Source organism: Melopsittacus undulatus, chromosome Z, assembly GCF_012275295.1.
Source record: "Melopsittacus undulatus isolate bMelUnd1 chromosome Z, bMelUnd1.mat.Z, whole genome shotgun sequence".
NCBI lineage: Eukaryota > Metazoa > Chordata > Aves > Psittaciformes > Psittaculidae > Melopsittacus > Melopsittacus undulatus.
In genome coordinates, this window is record NC_047557.1 from 61,308,788 (window position 1) to 61,333,102 (window position 24,315).

At 37.1% G+C, this 24,315-nt stretch overlaps 1 long non-coding RNA gene across 1 annotated transcript in view; it reads right to left on the reverse strand.

The window, feature by feature from the left end:
- The window catches only part of LOC115945477 (uncharacterized), a 35,007-nt gene extending 10,917 nt beyond the window's left edge, over window positions 1–24,090 (reverse strand). Inside the window, exons 1-3 of the long non-coding RNA XR_004550601.1 lie at window positions 23,954–24,090; window positions 6,696–6,750; window positions 2,655–3,451 (exon numbers count right to left, since the gene is read on the reverse strand). This is a non-coding gene — a long non-coding RNA (uncharacterized lncRNA). The remainder of the gene's footprint in view (window positions 1–2,654; window positions 3,452–6,695; window positions 6,751–23,953) is intronic.
- Between the last annotated feature and the right edge of the window lie 225 nt (window positions 24,091–24,315).

The window sequence follows — 24,315 nt, forward strand, 5'->3', positions numbered from 1 at the left end:
GCCTGTGTTTATAAGCCATCTGGATATGTGTCTGGCTGTAAAACGTATTTTGAACACAAATTTGTTTGTACATTGTGATTTCAGCATCATGCTGATGGCGGATAAGGGAAGCTGATGACAGCAATTAGATCTGGGACAGAGATGTGTATCTGTTTAAAGAGGGAATACTTGGCAGTACACGAAAGGTGGAGAGGGTGAAAGGTGGGAAGACTTACGACTGTAAGAAAACTGTTTCTCTTCTTCCAGAAGCCATTGGATAGCATACTTTATGGACTATTTAGTTCTCCTGATGGCTAACTAAATACTCCATACAAGGCCACTGCACCATTTGTATTAATCTTGAAATAGATTCCAAGCCCCCTGCAGATCATCACTCTTGCTATAAAACTGCTGCTTTGGAGTAGTTGCCTGAGAGCAGCACAGTTAATCAAGACATGGTGTAGGGTGCTATGTCCCCTTTGCCCCTTCTTCTCACAACTCATCCTCTCCCAGGAGAGGAGATTGCTGGTTCTGATGGGAGCCCTGGCTCCCTCCTTGGGCAGAGGGCTGTGCATGGCCAAGAGGTCCTAGTGCATTGTTTGCATAGCTGCAAGTGATGGCTGGCATCTGCAATCCAGTCTTGCTTCCAAGAACATTCAGATTAGTCTTTCCCTCGTTAAAACACTGCTGAGCACCTTCCACTTGTCATCACTGGGTTCCTGTGTTTTTTTAATTTACACATATGTCCTCAAATGAGTGCCAGGTTGCTATGTCTGATTAGAAGCATCTGAACAGATAGTAGTGTGCAGAATTTGTTTCTTTTTTTTTTAATGTTATAAGAAATATTCCCATTTGAACCCCAAGGTTGCACAAAGACAAGGCAATATGAAGGAGACAAGGCAACCACAGACTACTCCAGGTCAGTTTCATTCTCAAATTCTTGTCCTGTCTCTCTCACAACTCCTAGATGACAGGCTGTTGGCTCAAGTTCAACAGGATTTGGAGCCATCCCTCTGTTCTGGGAGGCTTTCCTCACTTTCTTTTCTTTAAGCTTACTTGCCATACAGACTCTCAGTCTGTAATATTAAACTGACAATCTCACTGTCTGCTCTTATATATTTTGTCCACTTTTGCTATTTAATTTCTCTTTCTCAAGGATACAACTGTTCCAGATGACACATTTCATTTCTTCTATACTCCAAATCCCACAGCTTCATCACAACATCACCCCTGACTTTGGCAAGCAGTGGCTTAGGTCAATGCTTTCCATTCCTTTTGCTGCTGCAAAAGATCACTTTCTTAGGTATAGCAGCTTAGACAACTTCAGTCTTTGTACTATGACATTTCTTCCCTCTTCTTTTTTCTCACCAAATGCAGGTGACCTCTTGTCACTGTCAAGATTCTTCATATTCCAGTCTTTACCTCTCTCTTTTTTTTTGTATTGATAAGGTGATTGATACTGCAGAGTAGTTCATAGTGCCAGAGTCTGCTCCTTTTAATTTCGGGTGAACATCTTCAGGCTTTCTCTCTCTGTTACCTTTTACACTCAGAGGATATCAACAGAGTAATCACATCAGTAACATGCACTATCGCCTGTCTCACACTTGCAACATGGTAGCAGCTTCTGCTTAACTGCTGTACTGTGCTTTATCAGCTCTAAAAAAGGCTGTTACTGCATTTCATGTTTGCACAGGATACAGCAGAACTAAGCTCTCTTAGGCTCTCTGACAATACAAATATAACTTAGAAGAGTAGGAACTCAGATCTCCTGAAGATTTTACTCATTGGTGCTCACAACCACTGGTGCTTCTGTATTTATAGTGAAAGGAACAAAACTGAGCATTTTCATTTCTGGGCATGAATTACTATCTTATGAATTCAGGTCTGCACTGAGACACATTACTCACACCATTAACCTTTAAGTCCTAAGGCACTTTTCACAAGCTTCAAGCTAAGCGTGTTTTTAAAAGGTTTCAGGAATGTGCCTGTAATCTTTAAAATTGCCATTGTAGTTTAGTTTTTGTGAAACTTGTTCACGTGGAACAAATTCATATTTCCTAGACTTAATTCCAACAGTAGATGAGTTAATTTAAAATATCACTACAAAGATTTATGCAAAAGGGACCTTAGGACCAGTGCAAATTGAACCAAGAGAATATGTAAAAGGAAGCAAGTTACTTTTGCCATCAAGAGAAAAAAAATGAAAAAAGGCTTTTTTCTTCCAAGTTTTTGATTTGTTTTAATAAAAGCTTTTACATGTACATGTCTCTTCATTGTGAAAAAAAGGCATGAGGGTTCCATGTGATGTAAGGCAGGAATGAGCTGTGAGCAAAAAGACTGAATCTGTTGTGCATGAATTTGGGCAAGTAATTTTATTTCTCTAGGGCTCAACCCCTTCCACCAGAAATTTTCAATACTTGCAGGGCAGTATGATCTAAAGTGAATGAGTTGCTGCAGAAACACCAGTTAGTGTTACATTTAGTAAGTTTCTGACAAATCAGAACCTCTAAGAAGGTAGAGAAAAACCCATAACAAGGCTATGACCTTGTTGCACAGTCATGTGGGAGGAAAGAGAGACTATAATTGTAAAAAGGGTAAAGAACATAAGAAAGAAGATGGCATGTGACGTTTTTGACGTGCTGCTGTTGAAACGCTTAGAACAAACTCCAACTAACCTGTCAGATGCTTAAAAAACATTATGTCAGCCTTTCTGTGTCTCCATGTGCAATGCCTTGTGCTCGTAGATGGTCTCCGTCCTCCTCCATAATGCATCAGAAATATCCCATCACCGTTGTTACCATCTTCTGTCAGCTATGACATTAGATGAGCTCAGTTGGATGCAGACAGTGAGGTAAGCGTAAAGCAGTCAAAGGATGACAGAAGCAGCTTGCTATGCATAAAGGAGTTGGTTATTATATCATGTTTAAATTTATAGGTTTGGTTCACCTTTAGCTAAATATCTAGTTATTTAACAGCTGTAATGAATCAGCCAAAGAGAGGATTAGTTGGAAAAAAAAAAAAAGTGGTGGTTAAAAATGCTTTAATCTTGAGCTACAATAGAAGTACAAGTCTGGTCAAGTCATGTCTAATAAAGGTGGTTCTCCAGTAGTACTTAGGAGTTTATCGCTGTTCATACAAAACAGGAGATGATTTGATATAGTTAATCCTGCCATCTTGATATTAACACTAGCAATTTCAGAGATAGTTGGGAGAGATTTTTCTCAGGGCATGGTACCATGCTTAAACATTTTCAGACAAGATAATTTTTCCAAATGGCTACTAAAGTCATTTGTCTTATGCACAGCCTTGTATACTCATCATTCCGTCTTGACTCAAGGTTCTTGGGATTTTCCATAATGGCAATACCTTAATGACTTCTTGTTATCATGTCTTCATGTCACCTCTCTTGTAAAAGTAATGGACACATCAAGCATGAAGTCAGTGTTCCAGTTTTTGTCCATGTTCTTAACCTCTAGATAAGAAGCATAAAGAGAATGCAAAGCTGAAAAGCTGTCAAAATGGCTATTGGAAGATGACCTAATTTTGTGGCTTTCCAGTCTAATGTCTCCACACAGTGCTCAATTCAGTTCAGCAGCCACAGGTTTAGGCATGGAAGAGAGGAATATCCAGGCACTGCTAACACATTACTCACAAGCTTCATGTGGTCACCAATGCCACTGAGACATGTTAGAGCAGCCAGGAAAAAGCAGCCACAGTTACAGTACAGAAACACAAATACAAAAATGCTAACTTTATTTCTATCCAGATTAGAGAAATAGAGTTTATAACCCTGGCCTGCCACAGTTTTGATGGGTGTGTGCTAAATGTGGGGCAGGGTGTGGAAATCAAAACAGCACCCAAAGAGCTGCAACGCTGAGGATCTATCAGCCTTGAGCCTCTTCAGCACATAGCAGTATTGCCTCTGAAGAACTATGAAAACTGGAAAATCTGCAGAACCCCATTCAAACAGAATTGAAAATCCACTGTTTGTAAAAGGTTAACTCACTGAAATACTCGTGGAAAATGTGGGCTCTTAATCATTTCAAGCTTTCACTGTAGACCCTGTTTGTTTGTTTGTTTAATTTATATTACATAATAACCCATAAAAAAAGCCAACATTTCTTCACAAGTATTTATAAAAATAAAGGCTGCTTAGCCAATGTTCAGGGACTGATTGAGATGCATACTACCAACTAGAAGCTAAATAAATACAACTGAATTGATAGCCACATTTCTGAAGAGGTATTAAACTCAAACTGTGGCTACCTAGGCAATTTCTGAAAAACCAGTGTACAAGGAATCAGTCATAAATCAGATAAAGGAACTACAAAGACAGAGCACTAAAGCAAAGATAAAATTTCTGGGAAAATACAGAAACTGCATAGTCTCTGTTCCACTTGTTATTAGTTTTCCATTTGCTGACTGGGAAACAGGATTGTAGGAACCAACAGACAGCAAACTGGTTTGTATTTGGACATGTAAAAAAATTCTGTAATAAAAATTGAACTTTAGTTCAAATATGAACCCCACTGACTTTTTTTTCTTTTCTGACATAAAATCTGTCACAATTATTTATTTTCTGTCATGGTTATAATCCTAGAAACCTGAAAAAAAAAATCAAAACAGTCAAACAGAAAAGCAGTGAATTAAACCTGGGAAACTTACACCGTTTAAGCAAGAATTACAATTCTGTACTTAAGTAAACTAGAAAGCTTGAGAGAAACCCCTTACAAACTGTTCTAAAAATAGGATTATGTGGGGTTTTCTTCCACAGGAATGTATGTATGTTTTCAGTTTATAGTTTTCCTTATTATTAAGAATTATGCACTGTACTCATAGCCTGGAACACTTTTGAAGAAGTTTTGGTATTGGTTCTTGTCATGTAGTCATCCCCCACATGGAAATCATGTGCATATATATAAGTGTATATAGATAGTATATATACAAGGTATGTTTATCATATCCATGTATAGCATTTATATATGCTATACACTATATGCTATAGCATATATATTCTATATATACTAGATAGTCTGTATAGTATATATAGATATATACATACCATATGCTATATGGTGTATATACACTATATATAGTATTTATAAACACTATATACATACTATATATAGTACATATGATATATATACTATACTATATATAGTGTGTATATATACACAGTATATATAATGTATATATATGTAGTCTGATACTATACTATATATACAGCAGATATACAAACTATATATAGCGTATATATACGTATATACTATATATAGTATAGTGTATATATAGAAAATATATATGCTATATATAGTATATACAGTTTATATACTATATTGTATATGTAGTACATATGCTATATGTACTATGCTATATATAGCATATATACACTATATGCAGTGTATATATAGTGTGTATATATAGTATATGTATGTAAAGTGTGTATATTTATATACGTACACACTGTAAGTATGTACACTATGTATACATATATACACACATATATGTACACACAGTCTATATCTATATATCTATATATATATATATGGAAATTCAGGAGAGTGCTGGAAGCTGATTTAAAAGTAAACATTTTCTGAAGACAAATTCTGTGTTTGTAACTGGAAAGATGTTTAATATATTCAACATTTTTTAACCCATCTAAGCTTTTGATGATGCATCTTCTCAGAGACAGTAACCACCTCCATTCACACTAGCACCCAATATGAAATCATACTGCATGCCAACATGGTTTCAGAAATTATCTACCTCAGGAAGGAACAAGTTAAATGTCTACACTGAATTTCTGCTGATTTTGGGTCACTAGTTTTGCACCTAGAAACAAGGAGGGAAGAAGACGAAAACAAAGAACAATATACTGTTGCAAAATTACATAAATACGTCCTTCAAGTAAAATATGTACTTCTGTCCTTTGATGAACAGGGACAGAAATAAAGGTGCACTTAAGCGCTTTGGCACACTTTGCCTAAAGATCAGTGTGCTCCTTAGAGATGCTTGCAAATGTACAACTTCAAGCACACCCAATTCCAATGTATTTCGAATTAAAAACCTTTCCCTGTTTGAATTAATTTCTTTTTAAGACTGTAAAGAGTAAGATGTTACCAACTCCTTAACTGAAAAGACACTTAAGAAAGTAATAAAAAGAAGGTACATCCTCAATTCTCATGGAAATTTCCATGATTTCTTAGAGAAGAGAACAACACTGAGCAATTACATGACTGAACCATTGATTCAGATCTCATGATTTAATTAGCAAATTACACCTTTGTAGAACTTTTCACAGAATGATAGAGAAAAAGAAAGTAGGTCTTTAATTAGTCATTCTAAACTATCTCGGTATCGGAATTGTTATTTAATGAACACCTCTGATTAAGTTTCTTTCATTAAATTATGAGATCTGAATCATACTATGAGACCTGTATAGACTTATGAATTTTAAAGGGGAAGGAAGTTAGTCCAATATGTGTCAGCTTGACACCTAAATTATTAATCTTTTTGCTAATGTGCTTCTTAGCTTTTGATTTTTAATTTTTTTTAATAATAACGATACAACTGTGTAGCTACACTCCTGTTGGCTTTGTGCTTAGCCTGGCTTTATGAAATAACAGTTAATACATAGGACCCTAATTTTTAATCCCTTGGGTTAACGACCCTTAAGGCTAAATGATTTTCACAAAAAAAGGGCTTGAAATACTTACTTTGTTTTGGATCACATGGTGTCTTTTTACTTTATTGCATCCTTTTTCATTAAAACTGCAAGTTATAGGAAAAAAAAACCAGTTACATGGCAAGAACTTTTACTGTAGTGACAATTATAATGAGATAAAGATGGGGTTTGCCTTTCATTAGCAGAGTAGCAGTGGTAATCTAAGCCACTTATTTCGGTGAAATTCTGGTCACAGTTATATTGCTTTATCTTTTCTGTTAAGTAGTTAGACATATTAAAAGTTCTTTAAAGATCAACATTAGGCAACTTATGACCCAGGAATTATATGAGAAATGTTGCTACACAGAAAATTCAGGATCTATTTCATAGAACTTTAAGGCTAAATGTTAGCTGAGGCATTCACAATAAATATGCATCTTGAAAAGCAATTAAAAATAAAGTCTTTAATTCATTCCTTTATTCACGCTGAGTAACTGTTTGTCAAACTGTTTTCGATACAGATACTTTCATAGTAATGCAATGTACAAGAAAAACAAGGGTAAGGAAAGGAGTTCTAACTAATGAGGTTATTTAAAGAAATAAATACTTTTTCTTTCTTGGAAGGATTTAAGATTTAGCTCCCATGTTGTTCTCTAATTGCAATAAACATTTCTAAAATTACAAGAATTTACACTATTGTGTCATTAGAGTTACCAGAATAACTAGGATTTACTAGAATTCCTAGAATATATAGAATTACCCCTAGAATATGAGAGGTCAAGAAACATCTTAATTTAAAAAATAAAATGCCTACAATATTCCTAGCTCATTTCAAGAAGTGCAAGCTTGAAAAAAAAAATCCATGAACATTAGAAAAAACTTCCTTTATAAAGAAAAATACTTTTTCTTCAATTTGAAAATATTTTTTCTATAAAAATATATTGCTAAACACAAGCAAATGAGTTGATTCTCCATTCATAGCAACATACTGAATGGGTTTGTTCATAAAATGAGTTTATCGTCAGTGTCGTCACTGTCAGCTACTGCCAGAACAATATCCCAGATTTTCCGTCAAGTTTGGTCCTGTATGAGCAATTAGAGTTGTGTTCTTCTAAATGCCTTTTGAGTCACTCGCATGCAGCATTTAATAAGGTCAGCTTTAGGGGTAGACAAAGGAGTTGCAGCGACAAAGAAGCTATTTCTTAAACCCATGTTACTCAAGAAAACTTAAATAGTTTCTGTTAAAACTATTAGCTTAATTCATCTTGTATTTTTGTAGAGAAATTTCTCTGTGTGGAGAGGTGAAATGTCTTCTATACTGCTTGAAAACAGGGTGGTTCTGGCCTAAATTATATTTATGTTTCCTAATGTATTGCCTATTATTTGGATTTTTTGTTTCACCATTCACAGTGGTTGCACATATTCACCTCTTCCTGAGCATTTTTGTTTAAAAGAAAAAAAGGAGCTTATGTCTACTTCTACACAGAATTTATAATGAAATCAATAGGAAATGATGCAAGTTTAATATCCCTTCTATTCAAGATTAACCCATAAGAAGCTTACAATTTCATAACAGAAAAACTGAAACTAAACATTTCTTCAGGAAATGTACCACACGTACGGTTTGTTAGCATTCACTGTATTCCCCTGACACACAAATTCTGTACTTTGCAGCAGCACACTGCTACAGCTAACGCTGCATTGAATTTATCCCTCGATTAAGGCACAATGGAAATAGACTTAGCTGCAGCACCTTGGTAGCAAACTCCTCATTTCCAGGCATAGCCCCATATGCTGGAGAGGGCCTCTACAGATCAGGCCCACACAACACACTGCAAGTTGGAGCAGCAAAAAAATCATTTTCATTGTCCTGGTTTACATAAAAGAAACCAAAGACCCAGGAAAATAACAAGAGGGGTCTTTGGCAGAGAGAGGATCTGAGCTGGGATCACTCAAATTTGGCTAGCTTTGGTACACTGTCCTCACCTCCCTTTAATTACTGAAAATAAGCAACTGTCTTTTTATGACAGTGAATAGCTATAATCTGTACTGAACCGTAGGGCAGCACCAGACCCAAACACAAGCTGCCACAATCCAACATGCAGTCAAAGTTTTTCTTCTGCTAATGGAAATTTGAAACTTCTGGGTACTGCCACCCAGACTACTCAGCACAGGGTTACAGTGGAAATTTCCCCCCTGTTTTCAGTATGGAGTTAATACTGTAGCTCCACAACATGGAGCTAAATGACTCAAAAGCGTGTTAGCGCTGCCCTAAGACACGTTAAAGTCATACAATAGCATTTTCCCTCAGTGGGTGTATTTAGCTCATTTAATAAAGATTGTGAGTGATTGCACCCCTTTTTTGGCTATGACGAAACTCAAGGATAGAGAAGTTTAATAGTGTATTAGTCATTTGCCCAGGGGTGAAGTATTTCATAATGAACTGAAAAGCCATAAAATTGTGTATATATGTTGTTTTAATATTACTCTGCTCCCACTAATGAGATTTATGCAAAACACCACAAAAACTGATGAGTATACATTCATAATGCGACTGAAAGATGTTGCAGGTTGTGTTAGGGTGAAATATTAAATTATTTATTATTTGTCAAGTTTGTTTTTTTCTTTTAATTGCTTTCCTGGAATTTTGAAATTATTCCTGCTGGTTAGTACGAAGCTGTTATCATGAAGGTCAAGAAAAGCATCACAAGATTTTCTTTCTGCTTTACTGTGTGCTTTGTCAAAATAAGAAGGCAAAGGCAGGGTTTTACAAGAAATACCCCAAAACATCTGTGAGCAGCTAACTTTGATATTTTTTCATCTTGCAAGAAAACATCATGCAAGCTAGGTGTTGTACAAGTGAGGGGAAAGCAGGGCAGGACACAGTGATTCAGAGGACTGGCAGAGGAATAAAGTATACATGGAAAATGAGTTTTACTCGCAGGCATAAGGATGAGTGATGGCATGGCTGAACTGCCTGCTCAATTTTTGAGCCCTGCTTGATATACCCAGGGCCCTGTGGTTTGCCCCACATACCTCTCAAGTGTTGGCCTTGGCTGTGGGTGATGTGGGGGCACCATGACCACTGCTGACCCTGCTGTCCACCTTGCCAATGGACCACTAAGGTGACATAGCCAGTAGCACCATGTCATGGTTTAACCCAGCTGGCAGCTAAGTACTATGCAGCCACCTGCTCACTGCCCCTCTGATGGGGTGGGGAGGAGAACTGGGAAAAAAACAAACAACTCTGGGATAAGAACAGTTTAATAATTGAAATATAGTGAAATATGCTACTAAATATACTACATACTACTAATATACTTCTTTAAAAATAATGAAAAGAGAAATAACAAAAAGAGAGAGATGAAACTAAAATACCCCTAACAAACAGCAGTGATGCACAACACAGCTGCTCCCCACCCACCGCCTGATACCAGCTCATCCCCAAGCAGCAACTGGTAGCTCCCGTTTAACTCTCCCCAGTTTATATACTGAGCATGATGCCATATGGTATGGAATATAATTTTGGGTAGTCCAGTTCAGGTGCTCTTTGCTCTCTCCTGGTTTCTTGTGCCCCTCCTCACTGCAGAGCATGAGACACTGAAAAGTCCTTGATCAAGGTAAGCACCACCAAGCAACAACTAAAACATTGATGTGTTATCAGCGTTGTTCTCAGACTGAAACCAAAACACAGCTCTGAACCAGCTACTAAGAAAAAAATTAACTCTATCCCAGCCAAAACCAGGATGCATCACAAAGCTGCTTTTCCCATCATCCCAAACTTAGCATAGCTATTACACTTCTGTGCTGCCAACCTGGTGCTGAGGAGAAATGGAAACAAGCCTTTTACACCCAGCTTAGACTTGAAATCAACTCAAGGTCTAGCAAGTCAAGAGGAGCCACCAGATCCACAGTCCTGGTTCCTTATCCTGAGAGGAATTTCTCCCAGCCTATCTAAGGATATGTGGTACCACTGCTCCTCAAAAACCTCCAGAAGAACTGGTCTTGAGAGACCATGTGCCTGGTGAGCCCCTTGTTCTTCCCATGAGAACAGCAGATCATTTTGGGTTTTGCTCAAGACCCAAGGGACAAGAGATGGCACTGTTCAGCTGGAATGTGTCCATCGCTGGAGGATTGCTCACAGTGCCTGGGTGCCAGGCAGGAGCTGGATAGCAGGGTGCTGCCTTGGAGGTTCAGTGCCCCTTCTGCAAGTACAGATCTGTGAAATACAGCCTGTTTCCTGCTGTGGTGAACAGCAATCCCCAAGTTGGGTTGCCAAGCATGCTGGACACCAAATGTGTCCACTGCTTCACTGGGCCTTTAGCTGAATACATAGGGCGCACAGCCAGGGACAGGCCAACAGATTTCTCTTGTGGCCATCAGTTCCCTGTAACCTGGGAGAGAGAAAAAAAGGGGAAAAGGAAAATGTCTTCTATTTTTGCCCGAAAGATTTTTAAAACTCATTGTGAGCGCCTAAGTTGTCATCTTTAGGTTTCACTTGTCTGGAATTTATTGAATAGTTTTTAGCAGGATTTTTTACCAGTAGATGCATTGTTGACTTAGAAGCTAGTGATAAGCACGCATTTCTAAACAGACAGTGATTACCGAGTCATGGCAAATTCTGTTTGAGCTGGTAGTGTTCAAACGATGGTATGGCTTAGCCTGGAATAACCTCTTGTCCATATTGGTGCACAGTGTTTTGTGGTAAGTAGCTGCAAATTGTTTTAAGGAAAGAACAGTAAAAGCTACAGATCTAAATGAATGTGCAAGTATGTACTGCATGCACCTCTCTGCATGCTAAGAGCAAGGATGTGCTTAAATGCATTAATGGTCTGAGATATGATGGTACAAATTATATCCTTAGTAGAGAATTTGAAATTCTTAAATCAGCTCAAGTTATATATTTGATGTTTTAAGCACAATATTATCATAATTTATTAAAATGTGTCATATACAAAGAAAAAATACCCTTGCCCTCAAATCACCTCCACAAGACACCTATCTATTCTTTATTTGTCCAGAATGCACCTTTTGTCAGAACCAGGCTTGGTAAATCCTGAAAACTCTTTTTAGTTAATTTTGTAATTTTTCAAAACCAGCTCCTTCCATCTTTGTATGCTTTTGAGTCATGCTGAACACTAATGATCTTGTCAGGCTGAGCACAAACCTTTTGCTTTTTTTCAGGTTTTGAGGTTTACGTAAAACCTCTTTCAAAGATGGTAATCTTGCTCCTGAGAAGTTTCATATGTGGAATTTCAGAGTACTTGAGGTTTTGCAGTCCCTAGTGAGGGCAAAGCAAATACACACATGAAGGAGAAGAGACAATTCTTTGGCATCTTGAAAGTCCCTTTCTTAATGAATGTCTGGGCAGAGGTATGCTATATACTGCTCTTTCCAGTGGAAAAATCTGTAACAGTGTAAGAAGAAATTACTTCCTTTTCATGTTATTGTGATATTTATAGAATTCTAACCCATCTGTTGCTGTTTTAGAACAAGTACATACAGTACATGTTACCTAATTGAAGGGAAGTTTGCTATTCTGATCTTTAGTTATTGTTATGTAAAAGCAATCTTGAAGACAAATCTGTGTGGCATCAAGGCACCGTGCTACAAAGGGTCTGATCCTGTTATCTATTGACTAGCATCAGAGGTAAATCTCACTGGCTACAAGCAGGACTGGTATTAGCCTGTGCTTCTCTAACTACCTCTTATTAATAAAGCATTGTTTGAAAGTTATATACTATATAAATACTACTTACGTAAGCTTATTTTGTGTTATTGATACTTTCACAAATCTCTCAGTTGAAGCCACTAGGGAAGGTGGCTGGCAAGATTCTAGTTGGAAGGTCAGAAATATAAGTACAAGCCTCTAAATGTTTTCCTTCAGAAATTAAAGAATTATTTTCCTTGCATTCCCTAAAACAAAATTGTGGTTCTTGGGGCTTACGCTTTGCATCTCAAAGCTCAGCTTTCTGTAATATTCATCCTGATTCACGATTTTAGGACTGATTGAAATAGGCCTTGTTTTGTTTGGTTCTTTTTCTTTTTTTTTTTCCAAGCAGACATGCAATATAAAGTTCACAATTTTTTCAGTTACCTTGTATTTTTTAATTTGTATTGTACTGTTTTTGTTCTGTCCCAAAATAGGTCATAATCACAAGGCAGTAAAAATGTCTTCATTCCTTTCTTTAAAAATCATTTCAGTGCCTAAGAAAAATGTAATAATGAAGAAAGTAGAACTCATCCGTTGGCATAGAAGTCTTCAAAAGGCACACAAGATAACAATCATACATGATAAAATACTTTATTTTTTAAAAGTTATATTTTTATTTCAAGTTTCCATAGAATTTCACTGGAAAATCAAGTATGTCACAAAGGGCTATGTAAACACCATTATATGTATAGGTCCCATTATATTCATGCACAAAGAGTAATGAGAAAGTGTGAACAAACTCTCCAAGAAAGGCTGAAGATTTTGCAGCAACTTTTGCATCTTACCCTACCAACAGTTTATAACAGGAGTAAAGAAGAAGGCTCAAGCCAGCTGTGTAACCCAGATGTCAGAAAGGCCCAGACATTACATACTATGACTTCTTTTCTAACTTCAGTTAATTCTGAAATCGCTGTTAATATTTCTTAAATTTTAGGTTAAATATAATGTCTTTTAAGCATTAGTAAGCTTTTTTTAGTCTTTTTTACCCATCCAAGCAACCTGCTTTTATTGTAAATGGGTGGTACGCTCCTGCACTGCAATTGTACTTTTTCTTTTTTTTAATAAAACTACTATCTTGTTTGTCAGGTACCTTCTGGTTGAGTGAGAGGGAATATGCCTTAAAATGTTATAAATTAGAGTGGGAATATGAAGTTCACTGTGCTGCCTGGCCTCATGGACAAATGGATCTGTCAAACTGAACAAAATCCAGTGACCATTTCACTCCTACACAGAAACACTCTCTTTCACTACAACAAAGGATGTGAAATAATAAATGCCATAATTCCTATAGTATCAGAAAACAGGAAAATTAGGGAGACCTAGTGTGCAAATGAAAAAAAAATACACCTAGTATGTCAAGAAAGGAAAGGATGCAATTATTTTTGCAAAAACCTTTGTCCTATGCTGTAAGTGCATTCACACATCAGCATTGCTGTGTGTAAGTCTGAATAATCCATACAGATGAAGAAAGCAATAAATAAGGGAAAAAATCCAACAATCCCTCATATAAATAAAGCTCTTACAGGATCCATTGTGCTGAATTCAGGATAAGAAGGAGGAACAACAGAATCATCTTCTCCAAATATATCAAATTTATAAGGACAATGGCAGACATGCAAGAAGCAAAAGAGGATCAGCTGTGGAACTTCAGAGAAAACACAGTCAAAAAATCCACACCACAACCTGTCATTGGTCAAACAACACAGGCCTCATCCTACAGCCCTTTGGAACACAAAATGTGGACCAGAATCACAAAATAGTCTGACAGCAGAACTAGGCTTCCAAAGACAGGCAGGAACTATTTAGTCTTGGATACTACCCTCCAAAACTGACAGTTTGTGGTGGCTCTGAGGCATACTGAGCTGTAACTTTACACACATGGCTGAAGGCAATGTGTTTAAGCTAGGAATGATCATTTCTGGACCAAACACTTCAAGAAGGCCCCAATGGAGTCTTAACCTGCTTGTGAAAAAAAGACTACAGCACTCTGCTTATGCTGTGGTTCCCTTCACCACTTCAAACTCTATCCATCTGTTTGAGGCTTTAAATGCTGCATTTTTCTTTGCAAAGTGCTTCTCAGCATCACGTAAGGCTAGAGAAGCAATAGGGGGAAAAAAAAGAAGTTAAAAGACTCTTTCAGAGCTTCAGACACTGCTACATGGGAGGACTCCAAAATGACAAGAAGTGGTTTTGAGGCCCACAAACTTTGTAAATCTGTCCCACTTCAAGGAAAAGACATGTTTGTTTTTCATAGTCATCAACATTTTATTGAGCTTTATAGGCCAGCCTTCACTTTTGCTACTTTATGTATGTTTATATATAAACATATATATTTGCATGCACATATTTCTGTTTTTGCTACATACACAGAAGCACAGACAAATATAGGCTCCCCCCTTTTTCCTTATTCACACAAATGCTGATATAATAACTTATAAAGAAACACCTTACCATAAATCTATTTTTCCTGCTTTTAGTTAAATTGGTATTTAGAAATAAGGTGGGCAGTCAGTACCATATATAATGCCTAAGAAACCTCTGCAGGAACCTCTTCCCTGAAATCAATTCAGTTCCCTCTAAATTCTTTAGAGGGAATATATATATGTGTGTGTTTATACTTATGTATATATACACTCATGTATGCATGTGTGCATGTGCTTATATACAAAGAAGAGAGATCATTCTCATCCTCATGATTCCCTGCTCAAGAGGAAATTCGACCTAGGAGCAATGGTCAGCACACCCACTCTACTTATTTCCAAAACATTAATATCCATTTTGATGACTTACGTGAGTCTTGGATAATCCCATATTTTTGCTACACTTCTGTTCACCAATAACCAGCAAGCCAAGTGAATTTCCTGTGAATTACTGTGACACTGCACATGTGCAAGACATTGTTTTCAGCACTGGCTACCCTGTTCTTTTGAAAGCAAATTGCCTTTGACAATGTTACATGCTCAAATTTAGCTCCTGCATTAAAAAAGAACATGAGAAGTGTAGCTATTTTCCCACACACTGAGCAATTAATACAATCAAATGGACTCTTTCAATTCATAAAAAAAAAAAAAAGATTCTATTGATCTTCAGCTCATTTCTTGCCTGCCAGTATTTAGGGAAAAGCTTTAATTTTCTACAACGTAGCTCATCAAAAACCAAATAAACACCCTGCTATAATTCAAAAGGTAAGCCATGAATAGAACAAATGTGCACATTTGCCTACTCTGGGGGAACTTATAAGCACTATAAATACAAATATTGCACTGTATACAACATTTGCACAGGCTAATATTTACAGTTTGATTTTTTCATATTTATCTTATTATACTTTCTTTGAATTATGAGAACAGCATCAAATTGGTAAGAGGAGAAAAGGAAGAAGAGTAAAGGCAACAAGAATCAGCAGTTAACTCATATCAAGCCTAAACAATTAAACTGTGATATTAGCACAGTAGTTGACTTCTGTCTACTTCATACTCTTTTTTGCTGTTAACAGTCAAATTATCCCTACTCTTTTGGAAGTACTGAGCTCTGCAGACTGAAGTTCTCTATCCAAATACATCCCTTGCAGGCAACAGAATAAGACCCTTCTCACCAGCATGCCAAGTGAATGGGTAACCTTGGAGTTGAAGGGGATCATTGTAACAGTAGTAAGACCATCTCTAGTCTCCCTGCTAAATTTGTTCCACAACTCAGTCAAGGGAGTCTCAGACTGACCTCTTCCTATTATAGAAGAGTTTTCATGGAGCAAACATAGCTTTGGGGGTGAGTAGGGAATGGTGTATGTTAACTGTTTCTGTACAAACTTTGTAAAAACACAGTCAATGTAAACTCAGGTGGTAAAAGATGTCCAGATATTTTCCAGGAATAAGTACAGTGAAGTGAAGGTAAAGGAAGACAATTTTTTCATCATTTTTGTTTTCTGTCCTACAGTGTACAGCAACTAACACTTCCCAGAAAGTGCACCTAAATGCTATTTCAGTAATTCATGTAATCGCCCCAAACCTTTTTTTTTTGATAGTATGTTTTTGGAATGCAAATTTTGCTTAGGAAGAGGACATCACCAGGCAGTCCAGAAGAGTAACTGAAGGAAATCATATGGGGATGAATCACTGTGGATGACAATCCAAAAATTAGCCAGAAGGTCAAAGCCGTAGACAGCAAACAAACCAACCAATCAATGAACCCACAAGCAAAACAAATAGAACCAAACAAAAATCCTCTCCAAATTGTTGTCAGTGGTGGAACTAATGACATGTGAAAATGCATTTATTATCTTCCAATCCAACTGCTGCAGCTAATCCCTCAAAAAAAAATACATGGAGTATACTCCCATGTTTTTCAAATCCCCCTCTTTGTACTCTATTTTCTCCCTTGCATGCCTGGGCAAGAGGAAGATAGATGTGAATTGCAGTGACAGAGTGGACTGGACATACTTGCTAACCCCCCAGCTACTCAAGTATCTCTAGAAGGGTGGATAGGCTCTCTGTTACCTGCCTAGCCATCGATTTTCACAAAATTGTAAAAACTATAGATCTTCATGCATTATTATGTTAAATTTGGTTGAAATAGACCAATATATTAAGTATTTGTCCAGGAAAAATGGCAAACATATAATGAGATAGGGCACAGCATAAGCTGCTTCAAAAGAATCAGGAAAAGGAAATTACCCTGTGATGTTATTCGGAGGAATAGTGTATAGGAGACTTGGCTAATTATTCTAATTTTCATTGCAGTTCAAATGCTGTGTCCTTTCTGGTATCTGACTTTTTAAGGCAGATTAATTGCAAAGCACTCAGAAAACAAGAATGCTAACAAACTGGGGAAACATGATCTATAGAGTAAAATGTAAGACAAGTGGATATGCTTAACTTGGATATAAAAAGACAGATATGGGATGTTTTGTAAAGATGTTAATGAAGTGATGGATTGTTCTCCATGTACAGAAAATGACTGGCTTAATTAGCAATTAAAAAGATCTCAATTAAATGTTAGGAAAAATAAAAATGCTGGTGGCAACAGTCAAACAGGCTTTCCAGCGCAGTGTGCAGTCACCTACCACAGAGGTTTTCAACAGAAGTTTGCACAAGTACAGTGACTTGTTGGGACTTTCAGCTTTACATTTCTGTCACTGCATCTTAAATCTTTTTCTTAGTAGAGATTCTGAGGATGCACTGAGGACCACTACAGCTACAGTAGTACAGCTTAGGTTCTATTTGCATAATTTGCTAGATTTCTAAAATGCAAATCTGTGCTCCAGTGATAAATCTGAGAAAATCCAGTCAAGAAAATGTGAGCCTTTCCATAGGTTTCAGATAATTTAGGTTGAGTACTTGAATACATGAAGACAAGTATAGTGTTTTCATGCATTCAGCATATGTATGTAAGCATACATATGCATCTAACAGGGATAAATGCATTTTCTTCATCCTCTTTGTTTTACCAAACCAGTGAGACAAAATAAATCCATACTAAGTAAAAAGGAAGTATTTCTAAAACTTTTCATTTCTCAGGATTCCAGTCTAAATGTTAAACAACAGAATTTAAGCTATGTATTGAAAGTAATGGAATAATTTCAAAATAAAGATTAATAATAAGCTTTGTTTTGTGGTTATTTCCATTTTCACCCTCTCCCAAAATCTTAAAAACCTAGTTAATGACTGTACAGCACCTTTTCATTTACAGAGAAGTGATTTTAGCCAGCCCTTCCATACAGGACAAACTCAAACCACTTCATTTTGTTTCAGTAAAGTCAAGTGGGGCTTTTTGCATGAGTAAAAATCCATGAACAAACATTTTCAAAGATCAGGACCTAGAACCTCATTATAAGAGTAGAAAGGCATAATATTTTTTGCTGTTATACTACAGAGGTATTCACTATACTACAAAGTACTGTATGATTAATTAAGAAAAGCAGAAGCTAGAATACAGCTGACATTATTTTTAAAAATTGAATTGCAATACAAGTTGTGTATAATTAGCTTATAGATTCTTTATTCAACTCATGCTGATTCATCCATTAATTTTGGTATATAAATCTATGTTTTTTTGTTGGTGGTGGTGGGTTTTTTTTAGGTTTTGGGAAAAGAGAAAGTACCAAAATTATGACCCCTCTTTAAATATACACTTCATATGTAAATAACACATCACTGCCTCGTCCTTAATATATTAGGACTGACAAAAAGTAATTTATGACTACAGTCCCACAAACCAAGCTACAAAATGAATATCATTCTGAACTTTGACTCAGAAGGAAATCATATGCAAGAGAAAAACACATGCATTTGCTGAAACAACAAAGGAATAGACAGGAGATCTCACATATTTGTACTCAATATAAATTTTATAGAATATGGCAGTTGAAAGGTGGATCTAAATATCAACCAGAAAGCATAATATCCCTATTGTCTAGTGAACAATATTGTCTGTCCACATTATTCTCTTACTACTCTTTCTAATATTTAGGGAAGAAATCTCTCTAAATTCAGTGCTTTGTAAATCCCAACTAGTGGTATATTGGTCATATTGCTTGGCATCTTTCAAATCCTTCTGATGGGTAATGTAATGTAGCTATCTTTGCATGAGGATTTCAGGTCTCAGGCACCCAAAGCCCTTACCACAATGCATTTCTCTAAGCATGTGAGTAGTCCAATGGGAGCAAATATAACACCCATGCAAAATGTGTGGCTGGATCTGAGGCCAAGAATTACATGTATGAAAGAGGAAAGATAGGAAATTCCACAATAATGACTGGAGCACAGTCAGAAGAAGTGTAGAGGTGCCAAGGCAGCAGCCGCTTCCTGAACCACAGCCCTGAGTTGCACCATTTAGTTATCATGTTTGGTCCGATGTCCATTACACAAAGGATCAAAGACTGAGAAAAATGCCTCCAAGAAGACATTGCCCAATCACAGCCTTAACTTCCTGTGATGGTGCAAATATCTGTCTCTCTTTCCCCCTCAGTTAATGCACAGCTTTCATGTTCAAAAGATTTGAAACTAGCAAATGTATCTCTTCGCTAAAAATTCCAGTGCCAGAAGCCATGCTACTGACGCAAAGCAAAAAGCATTTCAAGTGAATCATACATCCAGGCAAGCCCAGACAGGACACTGTTAAGTATCAGTTGCCTGTCATAATGGTTATCTCTCTTTAGGAACTTCAGTATCAACAAAACCCCTGGCAAACACAGACCAATCTCACATGCCAGGTCCAGACCTGCACTTTTTCTCATGGTAAAATTCATACAGGTAGCAGTGGGAAATTTACCTGAAGACCTGTGCAGTTCTGCCAGTCACATGAAGGTCAGAGCTGACCTTCCATGGAGAGCAAATAGGACATATGTCTTCATGCTGCTCCATGTTGTGTCCTCATTAGACAGCCTCCAGTGGACTATCTGGGGAACAGGGGGTGAAGGGAGAGCAAAATTGTGGTCTCCCTGCACTGACACAGTTTATACATCAGCTTATCAACCCTTCTTCCTAACCACCCCTCCACACCCCTGGCCAAGTCACACAACAGAAATCTTGTCCAATGCTCAAAATCTATTTTCTGCCATTCTTACATGCCAAGTAAGTAATTTACAAGCACACATTAATAAAAATGCATTGCTCAGCAATTAGAGTTGGAGGCAGTGGTATGGCCAACACGGTGAGGATGAGTTCTCTCACCTACAATAGACCAAAACTGTCAGACAGCTCCTATAGCTTAACATCAGCAATTCAGGCTTATTGCAATATATCAGATGGCTGCTGCTCTCCAGTCATTAGCAGCTCTCCAATGAGTCAGGCTTTTCCACTAAATTCAGCCGTACACTGAAAATGGAAGTCAGCTGATGGTTAGGTGGTTTCAGGAGCACTAGTAGAAAGACTTAATTGGTAACTGCAGTGTGGAAAACATCTAAAGCTAGATGAAGCTGAGGAGGAGGAATTTTATCTGTTTGCATGCATGTTTTTCTGTAGTTACCACTGCTGGATTTGTAATACCATATTCAATGGAGGAAGCTAGGTAGAAAGCTAGGTAGCCTCAACCTGCAGGATTGTCATACTGTTTTAACCAGAACTGAGATGTTTCTCTTCCAGCTTTAACTGCCCACTTGAAGGCACTTGTTCTCACTGAAGGCAGGTGTATATGGTGGGACAATGTTTTGTAAAGCTATGAGCTGTGTAGCATAATTTAGAAGACTTACCCATAAAAATGTCAAAAATCATCAGGTGGAACAGAAAGGCAAAATCTTGCTTACTCATAATTATTAAAAGCCTTTCACCTTTACTTCCAAAGAGGAAGCATCTCTGTGCTATTTCACTGGCCCAACTTTTATTGTCGAAGTAAAACCTTGTTTGGTACTCCTCCTAAAAACTACCACAAAATGGTTTTGGTATCAAAACCCTCTCATTTTCCAGCCCCCAGACAGTAGGAGAAAATTAATGTAGCAATGGCAAAATGTTGCCTTACTTCTGTGAAATTATTTGAGTAATGACATTGTTTTCCATTAAGTTCTCTGGGACAGGGACAGCCATTGCAGAAACTGCTGTCCAAAATCAACAGAAGGAATTTGGGCTGTTAATGAAGGTGGTCCAATGTAATTAGAACATAACCTCTATTTTAATATTTATTGACATTTCAATTCAGTCACAAAATAAAAATAGAAGGCATGTCTGGATTTTAAATAAAGAAATACTTGATAACTAACATAAAATATGTTCCAGGAGATTGTAGATACAGTAGAGTTTTAGCATGAAATAGCCATGGGACCACAAGCAAGAGCAAAGCCAAGACCAGTCACAGTGGCTCATTAAATTATTGGAAGAACTATCTCCCTGTGATCAAGTAATGCTGATGTTTCACTTTCAGCTTCAGCGATTAGGTAACATTATGGATTTTGTAGAGTTACTTCTGGCAGGAAGATGAGCTGCTAACATGAACAATTTTCAGTTTTTTGGATATTAATTTAAAAAAATTAGATCTATACAAAGTTTTTTCCCTGGAATCTAACAGAAATGAGCAATAGCAGTAAATTTCAGTAAACAGTGTGATCAGAGGGCTTTATGCCGAGAGGACCATGTCCATGACTGCTTCCTTTGCTGGGTTAGCTGATAAACAATTCCCTCCTCCCTGTGTTTTCACAGCTAGTAGCAGTTGAATCCCTGAAACTACACAATTTAGTCCTGCTGTAACTTTCTAGCCACCACTAGCAAGTCTGCTTTTAATTACTCCTTCCACTCAGCCTGGCAGAAAGGACACCAGACAATAGCACTTGGCCTAAACCAACTCTCTAGCTGTCTGTAGCTCACTTTCTGATGGCTGACAGGCACTGACACTCTCCAAAGTCACAATTCCATCCCTGCAACTGCCTTTTCTTCCACTGGCAAAACATTGCTAGGTCTAACACAAGAATTGTAGACATCCAAAACAGGTTCAGGCAGCTACATTTCATAGACTCTGATGAAAAGAAAAACAATCAGTAGGTATGACATAATTACAGGGTAACAAAACTATAAACATTGTTAAGACATTGAAGTTTAACTTTCTAATATGGGTGTACAAATCCACAGATGTCCAACTGTTTCCATTTTAGGTTGGAAAAAACATTTTTTTGACTGATGTCATTGACAGATTAATATTTTTTTCATCAGTGACACGGAATAAAGTATATCAGGAATATTACCAAGGGAAGCTCATCTCCCCAGTGAGTGAGGAAAAAGTACAAAATAAAATCTCCCATCATAATATAACTATTTAATTTGTCTGGGTCTGAAAAGCCTCAACTGTAGGAAAAATGTCTGTATGCAACTTTCTGATTACTTTCTAAATTTACAGCTTTTGTTGAAAACAAGTCTCCATAGACAAGAGAGAGAAGATCATTGTAGCTTTAATTTCCAGAGAGGCATGAAAGTCAGCTAATCACAGTGTGGCTAGTGAGAAGAGATTTGCTTTCATCCCTCCTGAAGAGATGACGCTTGCATGAAGGGATAGCATGACACGAAAGATTTGTAACTCATGGCAGGAAGGGTTGGGTGGGATGGAACAGAGCTGGGTGGGATGCAGGATTTGTTCCAGGGAAGGACTGAAGATGAGGGCAAGAGAGGGAGTGTAAAAAGCAAGGATAGTTACATAATTTGGAGAGTCATCAGGTGATCATTTGCCAGATGCAGAGCTGGATCAAACCTTACTGTCGATAGAAAACTCTCAGTGGTTTGCCAGTTGCCAGTTTGACTAAAGTGAGAGAGCATAACCTTCTGAGTATACCAGTTATTTTTATATCCAGAATGAGTCTGCAAAACTTGTTTTGATTTGCTTAATTTAAGCTTCCTCTCCAAAGGAGAAGCTCTTATACTCCTTGGAAACAGGACACAATATTGCCCTTCATTCACTTTTTTTCTGTACTTGAAAAAGTACAAGAAAGAAAAGCTTTGAATGAAGAAAGAAACACCAAGAGCATTTAAATGGCTGGTGTCAAAGAGAGCACTTATGTGTCTTTTCATTGTTACAACAAATGCAAAACTGCCACAAAGCACTCCACCCCTTATTTAAAGTGAGAGTTTCTGAATATGAAAATCACCACGCCAAAATCTGTTATGCCGCCTACAAAAGACAGACATGTTCCAAGTATGCTCCATATCACTCAACAATTTGCCTGCAATTAACTAATGATTCTCCTGAACTCTGAAAAGTCTGTTGCATTTTTCTTGGGGTTTTTTTTTTGGATGAGGAAGGAATACTCCCCAAAGAAAAAAACTTCCTGCAGAGTGACATTGAATGGCATCTATACACAGAATTGTAGGGGACTCTGCTCATGCCTATAACAAACAATTTTGAATCACTCCAACAGGGAAGGCAGAAGCCTCTGAGTGACGAATAGTAAGATAAAACCGAGTAAGATGAAAAAGACTAGCCCATAAAACATCTATGTTTATGGATTACCTGTGAGGTTTAGGGAGGTAATCCTATTTGGGATTCATGTGGGACAGAATGAATGTGTCTGACTGTGGAACTGTGTCCTCCAGAGGCTTCATGTTGTTTTTCTGCATAATTGCTGCTGTTGGAAAAGTTGAGAACAAAGCACCATATTTTTCAGATAATCAAATGCCCCTTTCCAGATTATCACTTTGAAAACTCATTATTTAAGAATGCATCTGACCAGAGGACACATCCTAAACCTCTTCGATGAAGGCAGTGATCTTCATACAAGCCATTTTACCCAAGATTTCCTTTGAAGGGGCACAGTGCTGGCATATTTTCTAACAACAGTAAAATGTCAGCTTTGGGCAATATTTGAAAAGAATATGAAAACTGAAAGAGTTGAAAAATTGCAATTTGTTAGGCAATACATAAAACATTATATCTTGCCCTAAGTGTTACTATGACCAGGATCACAGTGTCCTTTGCTAAATGAATTCTTTGAAAAAAGATGGTCGCAGTTACTTAAAAGACTCAGAACACTTTTGTACCATCCCACCTTAGCAAGAAAAAGTAAATTAATTTTAAAAAATTCTACAGAGAACTCAACAACATATTTTAAGAGAAATCTCTCTGCATATATATAAAATTATATATATATAAATAGGTACATAAAATTACATATAAAAAACCCACCTTACCTACAGTGAAAATCTTGCAGTCATATAAGAATGAAATGAGATGAAGCCCTTACTCATAATGAGAATCAGATCACAAGAGGAAAGAAGGTGAAATCTGGAAGCTAGTTCCTACTTGAAAAACCACGACTGTGAGAAAGGCGGTAAGTCTCTCTATGAATCAGCCAAACATCTGATCTCTGAGGATAATTAACTGCCTGAAAATAAATGCATCTGGAATCTGTTTGTGGACTAGGAGTTAGAAAAGAAATAGTTATCCAACAAAAGCTCAAGAACTTCTATTTTGTAAGTGCTGTAAATGATTCCACAATTCCTTGGTAAAAATCAGTGACTTTTGAACACAAAGTAAAAGTAAAAATTTTAGC